The following is a 20,956-nucleotide window of genomic DNA, read 5'->3' as shown; positions in this document are numbered from 1 at the left end:
TGCATTGATAAATCATAGCAGTGCTCCAAATTGTCCATAGGTGTGGACAATGTGTGTGTATGTCTCCCTCTACCTTATGTGAGGATGGCATCTCACACAGGATGAGTTTTCTTCCTCCTGCATGCAGTTATGGGATTAGCTGTGGCTCCCCCATAACCCTGAAGGATTCTTAACTCTGCAAAGGAAGCTTCAGTGAGTAACAATTCCACAAAACACAATCACTGAAAACTTAGTTTCAGTTAGATGTGGATATACGACTCTTTTTTACCAAAAGAAATGGCAGTATATACATCTATGAGTTGGCTTTACATGCACGTGTGTGTGTGTGTGTGTGTATGTGTGTGTGTGTGTGTGTGTGTGTGTGTGTGTGTATATATATATATATATATATATATATATATATATATAAATATATATAGATATGCACACACACACAGGTCTACATTGGTTTAGCAAAATTACACTAACCCAAAACTCTGTTTGCCAAGACGACTTAACACTTTAAAAACCAAAACCACTAATCAGAATTTTTCACCAGGAAACAAACCACTAGACCACCACTGTGAACTTTGCCCTTTTCTCCAGTCTCCAGTGCAGTGGGATGTTAGAGTTGGTATAAGCTCCCACTTGGATGGGTTTAATTTATGTCCATTTTGTTAATTTGCACTGGTGGCAAAGTGGTTCATTTCCCAGTGAAAACTACTGGTGATTCATGGTTTCGTTTTTTAAAATGTTCGGTGAACTCATCTCAGCAAAGAGATATTCAGCTATGTGTAATTTCAATAAAGCAAAGTAGATATATATATATATATATATATATATATATATATATATATATATATATGTGTGTCTACTTTCCATTGAAAACTCATTTTGTTGAATTTCATTTCACCTAACTCAGTTCACTGAAAGCTCAAATTACTGAAAACTCATTTCATTGAATCTCATTTCACTGAAATACTGGCACTGTGTAGAGTACTGTAAGGCAACTAAAAGATGCCATTTTCCCCACAGTAGTGCGATCCTGGAGTTAATATATATATACTGAGGGGTGTGAGGGCAGCCCCCCCACATTGGGGGGTGTGGGTGGAGAGGCCCCCACCTAGTTTGGGTTTAAACTGTCTGAGTTAGTAATTGGTGGTGTAAGTGTGAATATCTATAGTTTAACATGTAGCTTTGAAATTCAGCATTATAAACTTTCAGTGAAATATACTGATTTAAATCCAAACTACCCACTGTGGGGGCTGTGCCTCCAACACCCCCCTAACTATATATACTAACTCCAAGATCGCACTACAGTGAGGAAAAGGGTATATACCTTTTAGTAGCCTTACACTACTCTACACAGTGTCAGCACTTAACTTCAGTGAAATGAGATTTGGTGAAATGAGTTTTCAGTAATTTGAGCTTTCAGAGAAGTGAGTTCAGTGAAATGAAATTCAACGAAATGAGTTTCACGAAAAGAAGTAGACCCATATGAAAAAATTACATGGCTCTTATTGCTTGCTGCTTGCTTCTTGCTGTGGGATGGATTTGAAGTGTTCTTAAGACACTCAGTCTTGCTGGCTGGATTCTGCTAAAATTCAAAGTCTGGTTATATTTGCATTCACAGTCTGTTGCATACAGAAACTTGCAGAATATACACTGATGAGAGAATATACTTTGCAGCATCAACTTTAGAGAGCAGTAACAAATAACTTTTTATAATAAACCAAACAGAACCACGTTGCAGCTTAAAAGTACTGTTCCAACGTTACTTCTCATATAGTACAGATGATGTGAGAGATATAATATTTACCTTAGGACAAAATGAGTCCCTACCATACCTCTAACATAACTGGATTTATACAGCTCTTTATATACAGTTTTAGTCCTCTATTTTGGAGAATTGCTTATCCTGTAGAAACAATACTGAGCTTCCTTGTTTAACAATGTCTTGTAAGAGACCAGCTTTTTTGACAGTGTGAATATCCTGTAACAGTGTCCTGATGTCCATGTAAAAAAACGTATTTTTGAGGAAACACATTGTTCTGTATTCTATTTGGATCTGTGTATAAAAACATCTGTTCTTATGCCAATGCTGATAAGCATATCCTGTTTTCCATGCAGAAAAACATTTTTGAAGAAAACACATTGTCAGAGATCAGCTTTTCTGACAGTGTGAACGTCCTGTATTTTATTTGGATCTTTGTATAAAAACATCTGTTCTTGTGCCATATCCTGTTTTTCATGCAGAAAAACATATTTTTGAGGAAAACACATTGTCAGAGATCAGCTTTTCTGACAGTGTGAACATCCTGTATTTTATTTGGATCTTTGTATAAAAACATCTGTTCTTGTGCCATATCCTGTTTTTCATGCAGAAAAACATATTTTTGAGGAAACACATTGCCACAGTGTCATTGTCCATTCTTTAAAAGCAGATTTTGCATTTTTGCTCTTGCATACATCCTGTTTTAAGTCTGTAAGGGAAAATGTCCATTCTTTAAAAGCAGATTTTGTATTTTTGCTCTTGCATACATCCTGTTTTTAAGTCTGTAAGGGAAAAATGTCCATTCAGTAGATTCCTTTTCCAAGCCATGGTCATTTAGTATGACTGCTGATCACATATTACTAAACTTTGTTTCTGCATTTAAGCAAGCCTTTTCTTTCAGCATATTTACAACATAATTAATTTCAGACTAATATTAATAAAATCTAACAATTCCCTCTGTTTTTAAACATACTCAAAACATTTTATATAGAAAACACATTAAGAAACAAATCTATAGTCTTCTATTGATACAAGTCAAAATGCAATTTTACATAGTTAATACAATGATATTAAGTATTACTACCAAAACTGAATATATTTAACATTTTTTTCTTTTGCAGACCATTCTGTGAAAATATTTTATCAGTTATGAGCTGTGTCTGCTTTAGTTTAACTTGATCAATTTATTCTTTTGCAATCATAGAATTTAATTTATGACTTAGAACTGTTTCATTAACTCTTTGCAACTGTTGAATTAACTATAAGAGACAATAACTATGTGCTACTGCAAGCATTTATACACTGCTGAAAACATACAATTTCAATGTCATTTTAACCATAACATTGTGATCATGTCTTCGAACTGCTCATTAACATCTTGGTAAAATACTGAACTGGGCTTAGATAATAAATATTTGAAAGCAATTATTTTACTGGGGTAAAACCAGTGATATTACAACTTGACAAATTACTTTTGAACTTATTACGATGTATCCTGTACAGTATGTATTTACACAGACTGTTTGCTATTTATGCATTTCAATTTACTAGGTATACTGGACCCACTTTTTTAAAACATGTTTTTTCACACATATTTATTACTAGATATTCATTTAATTTGTACTGAATTCTTCTGCATTTGTACATACAATGACTATAAAGTACATTTAGTCTAATCTTACAAATTTAATAACATTAATATTAAGCAAAATCTTGGAAAATGTTTGTCTCTTTAGAAATATCTAGTGGAACTGGCACCAAATGCATATGTCCTGTTATTTTAAACTACATACTCAGCAATTAGAAACATTGATGCTTTTTTATACCAACATTGTCATTGATGCTTTTTTATACCAACATTGTTTTGCCAAAAACATATTAAAATAGTGACCAATCTTGTTAAATTTTTTTTACATATCTTTACTCTCTTTTGTATAGCTGTAATCAATTTTAAGCCATCTCTTGTTGTTTAAACCATCTCTTGTATAGTTTTACAATTTAACAGGTTGTAAATACAATTTAATACTAAACAATACAATAATAACCATTATGATAGCTATTAACAACTTGTAAAATATCTTATCCTGTCAGGTTTAATCCAGTTTACCAGTATTTCTAATACACTAATACCTGTTTTTCCCCCCATAAAAGAGTATTGTCAAGAAGGAATGAGATATTTTTTCCTCTAGCTTTATTTTAGACCCTTGTTGTTTAATTTTTCTGTAGTTTTATTTCAGACCCTTGTTGTTTATTTTTTCTGTAGCTTTATTTCAAACCCTTGTTGTTTATTTTTTCTGTAGCTTTATTTCAGACCCTTGTTTATTTTTTCTGTAGCTTTATTTCAGACCCTTGTGCAGTACTGCTTATTCAGTCAGTGTAAAACTGAGAAAGTGCCCTTCCCCCTTATACAGTCAGTGTAAAACTGAGAAAGTACCCCTCCCCCTGTAGTACTTCAGCACTGTTTACCTGCCCTATGCTGTGAGAATAGATTGTATGTCAGCCCAACACTTTGGTTATACATTTATTTTATTAGGTTACTAAATAAAGCTTTTACTGTATATTACCTCTAGTAGGTATTTACACCCTCCTGCACAATTGATTTGAACTGTATGTATACTATAGCCCATTTGCTGGCTGTACTTGATGCAACTGAGGTTTTTCTTGTCCTTTTAACATTTACTTGCAAACAGATTATCAGTAACATCTATGCACAATTGTGACATTTTATTACAATTACCAAATAATGTTGCCTGTAAACACTTTAATAATTATGTTTTAATAACAATGATGCTTTAGAAAAGCTCAAGCTACTTATCTGGCAATCAGTGTTGTTGTTTATCTTATCTTTCCAGCATTTCCTGTAACTATTCATTCAGTCTAGGAAGGTCTGAGCTCACATTTCATACTCTGTAAACTATAGTTAATTCTTTTGGCATTTTTCCTTTAATGTGATTGTGATTTGCATAACTATGCATTTATACAACATAAATAGACATCATTTTACAATTACCTTACATGGATTTCAGTATTTTTTTTATTTTATTTATTTAACTATTTAACTTTCCTGCCATTAATTTTACAAAAACTGTTTGAATTATACCATCTGTGATTTTCTTTTTAAAATTCAGAACTTTAACTGTTTGGTGTTACTATATAATTATAAACAAATTGTAAAAAACAAAATAGATATTAGTTTAACCAACACATTTATATTTATATTATTTATATTTGCTGTTGTCTGCCTGTTATTCTTGTGTATTGTAACAGATGTACTCTAGATGAAAAGAACACACATGCATGTCTGTCTTGTATATGTATATCTTTATACAAGCATGTCATGTCTTGTGACTTTCAATTTTTACTCTTATTAACTATTTTTATTTAATTTTATACACTATAACTGTTTTGTTTACCTTTTGACTATGCTAAGAATGGCAGTCATATGCTTTAATTTACTGTAGCACTGATAAATGTCTTGCCTTAACTGAATGAAAGTAAAACATTTAAAAATGATTTGCCTTTATCATCCTACCATGTATGTTTAACCATTTTCAAAACATAAACATATTATAAAATATATTTCTTTTGCACAGATTAACTGTGTATGTAGGAAGTTCCCAGTCTTTGTCAGTTCAGCTAATTTATTTCCTTTATCCTGCAACTTCTGTTGAATTTCCTGTGATGTTGCATGGTCTTTCTGACATTCTTTAGTAAGCTGTTCTGCTGAATTTGAAACTCCTATGCACTTTTGAAAAGATGTATGTATAACTTGCCTAAGCTTCCTGAACTCATTGTGTCTGTCTTTTAGAAGTTTACTACATTCCTTTGTAACAAAATGTACTAGAGTTTCTATCAGTAACTGATTTGACTGTTGTTGCAACTCTGAAATAAACCTTTTACATCTGGTGACAGAACATAACTGTCTAACATTTGAATATAATGTCAACATATTAACTTTTCTTGGTTCTTTACCTTTACAATTTTTGTCTGTACAGTCTAACCTTTGGATAATGTCATGCACTGTAATTTTATGACATTGTACACACAATAAACATTTTTATACCACACATGATTTTATTTCAGATACCAGTCAAATATTATAATCCATTTACATAATGCCTTACTATCAACCTGCCCTAATAAGGTTTTACATTTACTAATGGGCTGTGTATACCAACATAGCAATTTACTAAAGTTTGGTTTACTCCTGCATGAATTATAAATAATATCCATACTGTCTAATATACAAAACTGTCTATGAATAAACTATCTTAAGAATATACAAACTATGTATGAATGTACAAACTGTCTTAAGAATATACAAACTCTCTTAAGAATATACAAACTCTCTTTAACATCATCCACACTAAATATGTGACACAGAAAAAAGTCTTACCAGTTAGCAAGAAAACAGGTGATCAAGCTGTTATTGCAGATGGCTAGAAATTTTTCAGAGTCACTTGAGAAGCTGGTGAAGCACAACAGGCAGCGGACTACTGTGCTAGTGGACATTCACCTTTTCTTGAAGAATTTATGGCACTGCGAATTTCTTGAACTAGTCTCACTCCGGATTGTAGATGTCTAAAAAACTTTACTACTGCAAGCTGCATAAACTGGAATACTTCTGTTTAGGATTTACACATACGTACAAATGTTAGTTACTGCAATTTGATTGAAGTGACCCTCTGCAGGGCTTACCATCACTCCCCCTGTGTTTGAATTGCAGATTGTAGGTTCAAATGCAGGCTAGCTTGCCATTGAAAAAATTACATGGCGCTTCTTACTGCTTGGTGTGATGGATTTGAGGTGTTCTTAAGACACTCAGTCTTGCTGGCTGGATTCTGCTAAAATTCAAAGTCTGTTTATATTTGCATTCACAGTCTGTTGCATACAGAAACTTGCAGAATATACACTGATGAGAGAATATACTTTGCAGCATCAACTTTAGAGAGCAGCAACAAATAACTTTTTATAATAAACCAAACGGAACCATGTTGCAGCTTAAAAGTACTGTTCCAACTTTACTTCTCATATAGTACAGATGATGTGAGAGATATAACATTTACCTTAGGACAAAATGAGTCCCTAACATAACTGGATTTATACAGCTCTTTATATACAGTTTTAGTCCTCTATTTTGGAGAATTGCTTATCCTGTAGAAACAATACTAAGCTTCCTTGTTTAACAATGTCTTGTAAGAGACCAGCTTTTCTGACAGTGTGAATATCCTGTAACAGTGTCCTGATGTCCATGTAAAAAAACATATTTTTGAGGAAACACATTGTTCTGTATTCTATTTGGATCTGCGTATAAAAACATCTGTTCTTATGCCATTGCTGATAAGCATATCCTGTTTTCCATGCAGAAAAACATTTTTGAAGAAAACACATTGTCAGAGATCAGCTTTTCTGACAGTGTGAACATCCTGTATTTTATTTGGATCTTTGTGAAAAACATCTGTTCTTGTGCCATATCCTGTTTTTCATGCAGAAAAACATATTTTTGAGGAAACACATTGCCACAGTGTCATTGTCCATTCTTTAAAAGCAGATTTTGCATTTTTTGCTCTTGCATACATCCTGTTTTTAAGTCTGTAAGGGAAAAATGTCCATTCTTTAAACGCAGATTTTGTATTTTTGCTCTTGCATACATCCTTTTTTTAAGTCTGTAAGGGAAAAATGTCCATTCAGCAGATTCCTTTTCCAAGCCATGGTCATTTAGTATGACTGCTGATCACATATTACTAAACTTTGTTTCTGCATTTAAGCAAGCCTTTTCTTTCAGCATATTTACAACATAATTAATTTCAGACTAATATTAATAAAATCTAGCACTCTATATATATATATATATATATATATATATATATATATATATATATATATATATATATATATATATATATATAGGTCCCCTTCACATGGTCGATTCTTCAGAAAGTCGACTTTTATATGGCCGAGACTATATGATCGACTTTCAAAAAGCCGACCATGGGGAACCATTATCTCTGTACAGTGCAGAATGGGAAAATTTCCCTCTTCTGCACTGTAGTGCAATCTTGAAGCTTTTCAAAAGTTGATCATATGGTCTCAGCCATATGAAAGTAGACCATGTAATGTAGACCCATAGATATATAGATACACCAACAAAAGCGAGACTTCTAGCACCAAAGTTCTCAGTGAAATTTATTTTGTGATAATCCACATATAAATGAAGACCCAGCAAATCCACAAAGCAAACTTTGGTTTCTCCACATTAGATTTAAACACTGAAGGTTCTGCTAATCTGAGAAACTTTAAAGTCAGCAACTACAGTAACCACATGATCGAATGCAATAAAGAGCCTATCATTACAGAATCAGCATAACTTACGTAAAAACAGAAGTAGAGGGTAAAAAAATCTAATAAATGTTCATCTCTTGACATGAATTAAAAAATTCTGTCAAACTACTCTCTTACAAAATAAAATATGTATGTATACCTGTATTTATATTATAACAAGCAAAAAAATACAAAAAAATATCTAACAAGCCAATATATAGGTCCATCCAAATTTTATTATAAAATTTCTCCATTTTAACTCTATAAATATGGATATAAACTACAATTGTGCTATCCCGCCATGCACAAACACACACACACACACACACACACACACACACCCACACATATACCACAATGTTGCAGTAATATATCTGTGCATGCCAGAGGGGAAGTGCAATTCCCCTATAACATGTTTTGTAACATCTTCTGTGAACTATACTTTTATTCAGACACAATCTGCCTCTAAATTGCCACTCCACCCTTAAGAACTTTAGTGAAAAGTACTGTTGAATTTGGACCATCTATACTGCAATGGTCCATACAAGGAAAACTGAATGTAACACTTTTTCAGTGATATGTATGATTACTAATTCAGAGGAAATATATTACTTTCACTTCTGATGCAGAATCAGCTCAATATAATTATGTTGTTGATCTCTATTGTTGACACAAAAGATACACTAAAACATGAACATTCATTTCACTGACAATACAAATCTGAAAACCAACATATCAAAAAAGAAAAATTCCTTTTCGGGTCTACAATCCAAAACCCTACCAAACCATTCTGACCAAATTTAAAGCTCACATATACTCGACCAAACTAAGATAAAAAAAAGCACCAAAACTAAGAAAAAGAGACAATAAATCCAACCACAGGACTTCCAACGTAACTTTGTTAAGCACTTTCACTCACTTTAATGCACATGAGCTTCATCAGAACAAATTTGTTTGAATATTAGTAGTGCTATGGAAAGAGTTTTTCTACATAAGGTGGCTATGGTTAGCATGCATCAGTAAAGGCAAAGGGGGGTGTAAACTCTCCCCTACTCTACTAGTAATGAATGCTAACTGTAACGCTTTTGTTGGTCATAACTAACTATACAACTTACCTTGGAAAAGCCTTTCCATACAACCAGTCTACAGGAAACCCAGATTATCATCATGCACACATAAACAAACACCAACTTTATCCTCTTACCTAAACCCTTGCTCCAAACCTAACCCACAAACACTCACACATGCACTTTATCTAACCCTTTACTTAAACCAACCCCTAACACACATTAAACTCACCTCTTTCCTAACCTCACACACAGCCACAAAAATGTGTCAACAAAACACAATGAACTAACACCAAATGCTCAATCTGTCTTTCTCACAAACTACCCTGCACTACACTTTGTCCACCAAAGAAGCATTTGATTAAATGTAATGCAACAAATTTAAATATATACACACACACACACACACACACACACACACACACACACACACATATATATATATATAATCCAGCAAGAAAAGATATATAAAACAAGTCTTGGCATGATCTGACATCTGCAGAGTTTTATTGTATTTCACAAAAGGGAACCCCGTACAAAAGCTCCATGAACTGACCTGGGAAGCTTAATGGAGCCATGTTCAGCAGAATCAGTCAGTTTCACTGAAAATATTCATGTAGAATGGTGGTTTGGGAGCATTTCGTACCAAAGGGACAGAGTATAAACCCCTAAAACTTCTATTAAGAACTATTTAAGTGGAAAGACATGTGACATTTTATTTATAGCCATCAAGTGCAGAGTTATACAAGCATTTGACAGTCACAATTTGATATCTTACATTATACTTTATTTCTATTTGGGGCTGGCACGTGACTCCTGTTTACTGAGGAAGGCAACATATTCACAATATACTTTTATTTTGCTGCCATTGAGCAGAAGCACAATTCTTGTTTATTTCCCCAAACAATTTCACTCAGAGCTACTAAACCAAAAACTGCTGTGCTACCCTTAATAATATGGTCGAAATGGTATGTAACATGATTCAGAGAAATTTATAGTCTAACATTCTGAATGTGTACTGACAAGTAACTATAGTGGCTGGTGTCGTACACAAACTGCTATATGGATTGTCCCATAGGTAGCAATTGTAGGAGCACCTCTGTTTCATTTATCATACTACAGAATGAAGCCCACAGTGTTTATGGTAGAAGACAACTGTTAATAGATTCTGTTCAGTGTAATAAATATAAACGATATCAGAATCCTATGCATGTACCGTTGCTGTGGGTTCAGGCATAGAATAGGTATTCCTGTATAAAACTTGAACATTTTCAATCTTAAAAATGCAAAATTTCTTTTAAACTAAAAAATCAGCTGTAGTTGCTCCTTTTCCATTGAAGTTGGGAGCATAATCTAAGGGGGCTTTATAGTCAACTATCTTAGTATCAGCATTGACATCAGCCACTTTTCTTCCATTTTGTACAGGGGTTGAGGTGTCACATCTCCAGTAACCATCAGCTAAAGACAATGGTCACACTACCAGGTGGTTAAGTATCATATACATGCAAGGAGCCTAAACATCTGAAAAGCAGTCAGCGCTCCAGGAGACAAATCTCTTGAAAACGGTCAGGAACAAAGAAAATTGGCCTGTATTCTTTGTTTCTTTAAATTAACTTCCATTAACCACAATGTTTTCACCCATCTATAATCAAATTATTAATATTGACAATAATGGTCCGGCTACCAAAAGGAATTTATGAGCTAAAGAACATGGACCTAGCAACTTAATATTTGCTGTCACTCAGAAAGCTACTAAACTAATTATTTGTTAAAAGAAGGGCATTAAACATACCACTGTCTCTACGGATTAAACTATATACCCAAAACAGTAATAATTAGGGTACTTTGCTCACTATTGATCATGGGGACAGGTCATTTACATTAACGTACATAAAAATTGTTCAAAGCTGAGAGGTTAGCATAATGATTAAAAGGTTTACCTTACAGACACAAAGTGCAAGGTTTGATTCTCATATGGGGTAATTGGTTAGGCTTAAATAGCCTACAAAGCAGTTAGCCTAGTACTAATCTAAGAAATTATGAAGAAATAGATCAAAGACACTGCACAATAATGTTATTGCTCAGTGATTTTTCAGAAGATTTAAAGAATTTGGTTGATGATAGTCATTTTGTTGCTGTGAAAGTGTGGATATCACAGGGTAAAGTTGGTGTCCCAAGCTAATGGAATTTTCTAAGATGTTTCTGAATATAAGGATGTGGGCTTCATAGCAAATTCCTTAGGATAGCAACAGCCAGCAGTCAAACTGACAACTTTTTTAACCATTTAATAGAAAATATTGATTATTTTCAAGAACCACTACAAAATTTTATTTAACATTTGTTTACCGGGAAAGTCTGACTTAGAACAAAGCCAATTTTCAGTGGAGGCCCAGGGAGAAGTGCTCTAGAAGCATGTCTTTGAAACATGGGAGGAAACTGGAACACCCGGAGGAACCCCACACGAACACAGGGAGGACATGCAGACTCCACACAGAAGCCACCCCAGCTGAGAACCAAACCGGAGAGCCTCTTGCTGTGAGGTGACAATGCTACCACTGCACCGTCCAGTATATGCAGGATGTGTAGGCTTAAAATTTGTACATTACTGTAAGATAAAGTTTCAAGTTTACAGTAGACAAGGCAACAGTAATGGGCTAATAAGTATTATACATTGAACATATTAATTCAACTCATTTAACTATTTGGATATCCAAGCTGTGGAGTAATATTTCATAACAGCAGCACTACATTAAGACCATACACAACACAATCAAACCAAATAATCAGTAAGTCAGGCCTTATTAGAAACCTGATGTGGTTATGCTCCCATTTCAAAGACAAATGACAAATAGCATTTCTGATCATCTAAATTACCTGTTGATGTGTGTGTTTGGGAGCGGGGGTGTGTGTACTGACGCACAATTACTGTAAAGAAAATGTCTGAATCCTTAAAAGGTCACGTTCACAAACCAGTGGCACTCTCAAGGCTATAAAAACAAAAACATACAACCTCAAACTTTCTATATACTAACTTTGAGAATGCACAAAATCAAGAAATGAAAGGAAGTGGATAAGAAAATGGATCCCTTTCTCTCTCTTCTCCAAGTGGATTAAACCTTTAAATAAAACTCATTTTATTTTGGTTTACTACTGTTTGAAATAGAAGTTTAAACACTGTTGTAAAACTCTTCATTTTAATGTACTAACTTTTTTTTTCCAGAAAAGTGCATTTTAAAAAGGTTTCAAAACAATCAGAAGAGTTGATCTAGCTTATATTAAATTCCAACAAATACAAAAATGGAAACTGAAGAAATGTGGGAAGCATCGTTCACAACACACTATCCACACTTGATCTTGCTCTGTTTTCCTAACAGTCTGATACAATTGAAAGTGTTTCTGGTGACTCAGGAGAAGCAAAAAGGAAAGGTTATATAAATGCACATGTAAACATTTACTAGAAATCTACTTTGTCCTTTTCCTGAGAAAGACTTCACTATTGGTTTACAAGATATGGTCTGTAAGCAACCCTGCATGTGTGCGCGCGCATTGGAAACAGCCAATACAGAAGTAATTTGGGTACAAGTTCATGATCTGGCCTGCAGAAAAAGTACTTGAATTATTTCATTCTAAACTGTACATGTGAAATATAGAAGCAACTGCTGTCTGCAGTCTGATACCCATCTATGTCAAAAACATGGATACAAAATCTGTTTCCTGACGCAGTGTTGCTTCACTTCTCTGGCAAAAGTTATGAATTAAACAGTTCCTGAACACAAGAAACATGAAAAACATTTTTATTCCTTTTTAGTTATGGAGTTACACTGTACTGAATTCAAAGGCAGATATCATGTGCTTCAGTCTTCCTGGTTCTGAAAATTGCTCTGTTGATTAGTTCAAATGATTTTTTTTCCTGTAACTCCAATGATTTTAGAAAATTAAGAGCACTCAGGTTTTCTAATGGAATAATCCTGTCAGCAACTCAACCAGAGCAACCTGATTAATCAGTCAGGTAAGAACAGTTTCCTTAATAAAGCTCCATCACCAAAATTTCACTACATACTGAGATTACAGGGAATGTGGTCTTACCAGAAATGAAAGATTAAAATAAGCAGAACAGGAAGCTATCCCAAAGGGAGATGCTCCTTTCCCTCTTTTAAGCTCTGTAGCTCTTTTTTACCCTCCCATGCAAACTTCAAAATTTTATCAAACCGAAACTGAACCCAAATACAGAGTAGGGGGTAAACCAAGGGTGTATACAAGCTATCTGCTACATTTATGAGTTATAAAGGATTAAAGATATCGGTCACCCCTGGGTTTCCAGGTAGTGGCTAAGGCTCTTGCCACCCCCATAGTGCCTTTTTAGGCAGTGTTCCAAAGACCAAATTACCACCATAACAGCTATAAATAAATGCAATCTGAGGGTCATGATGCTCAGCACTAAAAGTCTAAATCTCAAGATGCACTCACTCGAAGCACTCCTCAAAATGCAGAACATCGGCATTTGTGCTGTAATGGAGACCTGGTTTAAAGCAGCAGAAAGCACCCCTGCACTACCAGGCTATAACTCATTCCACATCTTTTGCCCCCAGAACATGGAACAAATCTCCAAAGGCAGTGGTGTCTCCATATTCATAAAGGATATACACACCTCCAGATTAGTATCCCAGCATAACGCATCTGAGATACTCCAGGTACAACAAACATTGGTTAACATGGCGAGATTCAGGTCATAGCCTGCTATTGGTCCCCAACCATGTCTCAAGACTCTCACTCCACATTCCTAAGCACCCCAGAAATTATTAAGATCCAGCCCAACATATTCATACTAGGTGACTTCAACTGCACCTCCATCAACTGGAAAACTACTCGTGCACCAATGCACTGGCTCAACGCATCCTGGAATTCATACATTCCAATGCCCTGGACCAGTACATTCTTACCCCCACTAGAGAAAGCAACATCCTTGACCTGGTTATTACTAACATGGGCAACTGTTGCTCTACACCAACAGTCAATTCCTCCCTGGTTAGATCCGACCACAACCTAATCACCATGGAAAATCCACATCTCACCCACACACACACCCCCACAAAGGTATCCACCATGAAAAACATCTCCAAAACTGACTTTGGACTCCTAAAAAAAAGAGGTGGCTAACTTCACTGCACCCATGCCAATGGAAAATAAATGCATGACTGCCAAATCATACACCAGCGCACTGTACGAAGGCATACATAAATGCATGGAACTAGCCATACCCAACAGAACCAAGACGTTCTCCTCCAAAAAAGGAAAGGCAATCTGGTGGTCCCCTGCCATTAATAAACTCTACAACAGAAGGAAGAAACTGTTGCAGAAAAAGGTGAAGTCTCAAGACTGGAAAAGTTTCCTTATTAGCCTCAACAAAATGTTCAGATCCCTCATCAAAACCTCCAAAGCCAGCTATGAAGGCAGAATTGCGGAAGACACTAAAAACAACCACAAAGCCTTCTATAGTTATATAAAAAAGTTCCACTGCAATACCCAGATTTACTCTGTGTTATGGCACAATGGTACCTCCTATATGGAGCCAACAGGTATTGCCAATATACTGGCCAACAGATTCAGTGCCAACTTTACCAGACCCCCCCCCCCCGAAAAGGACCAATCTCAATAGCGGAAGTATAACAGGCACCCAGCATCACAGATTAAAGCCACATTGTCCAAGGTCAAGAATACAGCTTCCATGGGACCAGACGGTATCCCTGGCTGTGTTCTACATGAATTACAAAGTGAACCGGCACCACATCTGTGTGCCCTGTTTACTCACAGCCTCACCTCAGTCTTTGTCCCTATTAAATGGCACACTGCTACAGACCCTGGGAATTATCTCCCCCATTAGCCTGATGAGTCAGATATGTAAGACTATGGAGCGCATCATCATGGACCTAATTAGCAAGGATATAGGGGAATGTCCAAACTCTAGATCCCATGTAGTTTGGATTTGTGAAAGGTAGATCATGCCTACTCAACCTGGTTGACTTCTTTGAGTCAGTCACCAGAGCTGTGGGTGAAGGTAAGGCAGTTCAAACAGCCTCTCTCGATCTGGCCAAGGCCTTTGATACCATTCCTCCCTCAGGAATTATTGATAAACTCTCCAAACTAGGCATCAACCTCTATCATTAGGTGGGTTGCAAATTGGCTCACAGATGGAATCTTCTACTCTCACACTGTGGGTTCTAAGACTGCTGACCAATCACGAGTGGAGTCCCACAGGGATCGGTCCTGGGTCCTCTCATGTTTGGCATCTACCTCTCAGAAGTCCAGGCCAAAACGGAGGGACTCTGGCTATAGTTTACAGATGACTGCAAGCTGGGAGCCATTAACTCCCCAAGTGATGCAGACAGCCTACAGAAAGGCCTCACTGAGACAAATGACTAGTGTCGAAACCATGACCTTAAGCTTAATGCCTAAAAATACATAGTCATCCCCTTTGGGAAAAGATTTAGATCCCACTAATTACCACATCGATGGGAGCCCATGGAACACTGAAGGCTTAACAAGAGATCTGGCAACACAGATTGACAGCAACTTCTCCTTTGACCACCACATTGCCACTGTGGTCAGAATGGCCTTCTATGTGGCACATTGCATCAAGGAAGAAGAGGTCATCATTTCTCTCTACTCTTCCCTCATTAGACCAGTCCGAGTATTATGCCCAATTTGGAATGTACCTCACTAGACACCTGCAACAGTTGGAGAGGCCACAAAAGTACCTCACAAAGAGGAGTCTAGGCCTTAAACACTTGTCCTATATGGAAAGACTCAAAAAACTCTTATCTGTTCTCTGTCTCATATCGCCTACTTAGAGGCGATCTCTGCTTGACTTACAAAGCCATGTCTGACCCAGCTCTGTAACTGTTCTCTGTCTCATATCGCCTACTTAGAGGCGATCTCTGCTTGACTTACAAAGCCATGTCTGACCCAGCTCTGTTAGAAATGCAACAGCTAAATAAATCCCAATCCTTCCGCACCACATGCTGCAGAGACCTCCACCTCATTACCACAATCAACAGAACATGTTAGAGGGACAGGTTCATAACCCAGAGACTGCCCATGGTCTGGAACAGACTTCCCATACATGTCAAGCAGAGCACCTCACTGGCCCTCTTCCAGAGAAATACTGAGTGGATGGGAAATAGAAAGTTCACCACGGGGATCACTCCAGTGGCTCTACTTGATAGAGGTACTGGGAACTAATGTCGGGTGGCACAATGCCAGGGCACTTCTATGGGCTAGGCTTGTAAAGGCTCCAGGGCCATTAGCTTAGTATACACCTATGAAGTAATTTCAAGTGTGCCACGGTGGTGCCTCAGTTAGCATTGTCATCTCACAGCAAGAGGATCTCCGGTTAGATTCTCGGCTGGAGTGCCTTCTGTGTGAATCTGCATGTCCTCCCTGTGGTCAAGTTAACTTTAAAGACATGCAGGTAGGTGCGTGTGTGAGTAGGTGTGCCTTCTTTGAAGGTTGAGTGCCGGGCTGGCAACTCAACACCGTAAAATTCCACTGCCAATCATAAGCGGACCGGTGATCCACTGTGGCGATCCCTAACCGAGAAAAGCCGAAAAATGTTACATTTTACTACAAAGTAATTTCAAGTAAAAAAGCAAAAACCTTCTTTAAAGAATCCAGCAAGACTCCACTCTGCCTTCATGCAATTCTACGGTCTAGTATGAAATATTTCTTCATTCTTTCCATGAAAAAAATGATACAAGTGGTATGGTACATATACATTACATTACAGTTGAATTTCTTTCACTGATTAGTCTCTTTTCCATGACACAAAATCCCTGCTGCAATGTTATTCACCAGATTTTACAGATAAATCAAACTCATGCACCATCTAAGCACACCAATAGTAAATAGCATTTATAAAATGATGCTTTTAAAAGTTAATTTAATTTCATACTTCAAAGTTAAGACAAACAATTCCAGTGTACCCAACCCTGGCCTCAAGGACAGCAAGCTTCAAGAGAGGTTTTAAAATAGATTTTAACAGAGAGATTTTTATAACAGGTTGAGATCATATAATTCAATTATAAAACAGAAGCAGCAATGGATGCACATTCCCTAAAACCTCAAAAAATCCATGGTATGACTGTACGGATATAATGTGTTCTAACACTTGATTGTAAATAACGCCAAGATGTGAATCTTGTTTTATTTTTTGTTAAAATTTCTACAAACACTATTTTGAAAGCCTTCCATATTTAAAAAGCATAAGTCATAGTTTAAAAATTACTCAACTACATCTTTTAAACTTACTTCAATTTGTTTCTTTATCCCTTCTTTTTCTATTCATCTTCATAAACTAAATAGACAATACTTTGCTGTGGATGAATAAACAGTCAATGCTGCCGTCATATAACAGCCTATAGTGAATCATATAGCCGCATAATAATGTACACAATCAGGAAGTATTCAACAAAAATAAAATTATTATGTGCAACACTGATATAGTAAACTGTTGGAGCTTATTAGGCTGTATGACATCAAAGTCTGCCTGGTGTATACCAGCCCCAATGATAGATAAAAGTAAAGGTTGTCTACAAGTTTTAAACTCTTACAGATGACTTAAGGGTTTACTGTACAAGCCCTACAGTACACTACACAGGTGAGGGGGTACAGCAGGAACCTAAGCATTCATTTTATGTCGCCTTCTAAATGTTAAAATGTATTTATGCCTCAATATCAGTTGAGAGGCAAAACAGCACTCAGACACTGCAAGTAAAGAATTAAAAGAGATTTGCTTTATGTTCTTAGCACCATATAGAGCAAAGACAGCCTACAACTTCATAAAGTCGTGTGTGTGTAATTACAATATTTGCCTAACTTTTTGCAGCCCTCTATCCATGTATGGGAAAATAAAATATTAATTCCAAACAGAAAAGTAAACTAATAACGGACAAATCCCCCCAGCCAGAAAATGTATGGTTACTGATCATGTGTTAACCTTCTCCTTTATTCAACCCAGTGTGTCATATATAAAAAGAAACTTGTGTTGGTCAGTTTCCTATCAGTACCTGAATATGCAGTTTCTCTGCACATGGTTCTGACTGTCTTGTCTAGTGTAGCTACATCCTCCCTTTGTTTTCCTCAGCATCAGGTACATCTCGGTGATCCTTTAGCAGAGTCGGTCAGAGTCGGTCATATAGTGGGAATGGAGTGACTACATCCAAAACACGCATAATCTTAATAAAAGAAAAAAGTAAAAGGTAGAAAGGTGGCAAAAAGTACAACAGCAGCAAAAAAAAGCAATATCAAAAGTAATAAACTAATTATGCTTATTAGAAAACAACAAAGCTTTCAAGCCACTCAGGACTCTTCATCAGTGTTACAATTAAAAAAACTTTCACTTCCTGTTTAAAACTAAATCCAGCCTATTAAAGTAGTTGTCACAAACACATGACTTAGGGCTTTATAAAATCATGACAGCTTAAACCAAATCATATGAAGAAAATCAGTAATAATGAACAATGAATAGTAGCCTACTAATATATATATATATATATATATATATATATATATATATATATATACACACACACACATACATGAATACCTACATAACAAAACTTTGTTTTTCTTTCAAAAGTGGTTTAACACTATTTTTACATTAAGTCCAGGTAGTTTGTCTGCCATGAAGAAATTAATCCACCTTTATTTAATCAATTCTGTCCTATTAACTAAGTCACCACCACGTATACCTAAATACACTGTTTGTAAAACTCTAAACTTAAGTGTTGTATCTGATGTATTATTCTAGTTCATAGTCGAATTATTGCCTAACATATAGGGCCTCCCTAAACATCTCTTTAGCACTAATAGAGCTTTAGTAACCGCAGAATCAATTGTTTTATTATAGCCTCAGTTATAAACATCATTAGTCATAGTGTTAAATTTAGTAACAAAGCCACTGTCGGTTGTATTCAGACTACTTGCTCTCAAAAACTGGCTTTTGACAACATTATAAACATGTCTCGGGTACATACTAGTATTGTGTGCATATCTTGTGGCCTGAACATTCTCTCTGAACAAAGGGCTGAAACGCACCATCTATAATAGCTACATTAATATCGAAAAAATGAATACAGCTACTAGAATATTTTAAATCAAACTGAAGAAATTCGGTAGATTTTTGTAAATGATCCACAAACATTTCTAAAGATTCAATATTTCACAGCCATATTAAAAAGTGTCAATAAAACATTCATAAAATGCAAGGCCTTCGGATTAAATATCTAATTTCACCACCAGAATAATTATATGTAGAGAGAGAGTTCTTACCATCTAGACATCACAAAATTGGCGTACATGTTGGCAACAGCTGTGCCCATTGCTACGCCTGATATTTGATGGAATTACTCATTGTTGAACATAAACACGTTACTATTAACACAACATCCAGCATTTTGCAAAGGGTTGAAATCTTTGTAGAAATCCTGCCATGATGGGATAAAAATTCCCTTGCATATTGCACACCTAAATTATTGGGAATAACCATAAATATGGACACAATGTCCAATCTTCCATATTCATATTATTCTTATTTTTTAACAGCCATTGGTTCAAGACACGAAACTATGACGTTCACTCTCTAAATATTTAGACAACGGTGTAGTAATCCATCTACTACCAGAAACAATAGGTCTCACTGGAGGCTTTACTAAACTTTTGTGCATCTTATGTAAACCATATATAAAAGGTGTTACTGGATAAGTCATGTATAAAAAATTATACAAGTCCGGTATAATAGAATTTTTAATTAAGAAATCATACAAAAAGGACTTTACTCTATAAATATGATTCAAGTCAGCACTAGAAATTTTCTTAAAAGTAGTAAGATCTAATAAAAGCTCATACATCCAACTTGAATAGTCATTTACATAACAACTACTTTTCCTCCTTTGTCCACTGGGTTAACAACATCCTTTCTAGCACATAAATCAATAAATGCTTTCTTTTCATCTGCATTAAAATTATAAAATTTAGTGCTCTTAGTTTCAAAAAACATTAAATATTTCATTTTCACACATGCTATAAAATGCCTTCATACTAACAGTACTGGGTCCATTTAATCTGATTTTCAAAACAGCTAGAGTTGTTTTATACACAAGTTTCAGATCAACATTCCTAACAAATGATCTCAACTCTAACATATCATTTAAATCTCCATCAACAGAAGGTATAAAAGACAAGCCTTTATCTAAAATATCCAATTCAGTATCACGGAGTACACTTTTGGACAAATTTAAGACAGTATTTAAAATATTCAGTTCTTTGATGTGTTATAGCCCTCACCTGCATATAAACTTGGTTGGATGGTCCCATCTGTGTTTGTACAGTTCTCCCTAAGCTGTGATTTCTTCCTCTGCTTCTTCCTCTTATTTTGCTTTGTTCCCTCTGAGGTGCCAATACTTCTATGGGCAATTAGCTGGAAAGTGACCATTTCTAAAAAAAGAAGTAACTCCCCAATGGTCTGTAGCATTTGCTGATTGAGAATTCACTGTTTCCAATGTTGCAGCATTATTCCAAGCAGTTTGAACAAGAGAGGATGTTACATTTACTGCATTAGCTGTAAAAGGAGGAAAATCATCTACTGCTGACACTGTTTCCTACTCACATTGATTGGGTAGCTCATTCCGCATTCACTACCATATTACATGTAGAAGTGGGACCATTAATGGGATTACTATTTAAATGGATGTTTTCTCTTATACTAGAGAGATTATGTTCATCCCTCTTAGGCCACTGAAACACACTGCAGTTTTTAAAG

At 35.7% G+C, this 20,956-nt stretch overlaps 1 long non-coding RNA gene across 1 annotated transcript in view; it reads right to left on the bottom strand.

Annotated features, from left to right (window-relative positions):
- The window catches only part of LOC122789456, a 554,265-nt gene that overhangs the window by 161,123 nt on the left and 372,186 nt on the right, over window positions 1-20,956 (bottom strand). The window contains exon 2 of the long non-coding RNA XR_006362812.1: window positions 18,204-18,371. This is a non-coding gene — a long non-coding RNA (uncharacterized LOC122789456). The remainder of the gene's footprint in view (window positions 1-18,203; window positions 18,372-20,956) is intronic.

Source organism: Protopterus annectens, chromosome 14.part0, assembly GCF_019279795.1.
Source record: "Protopterus annectens isolate FY-2018-M chromosome 14.part0, PAN1.0, whole genome shotgun sequence".
NCBI lineage: Eukaryota > Metazoa > Chordata > Ceratodontiformes > Protopteridae > Protopterus > Protopterus annectens.
Note: the sequence above shows the minus strand (reverse complement) of the source record. Positions and strands in the feature narration are given on the sequence as shown.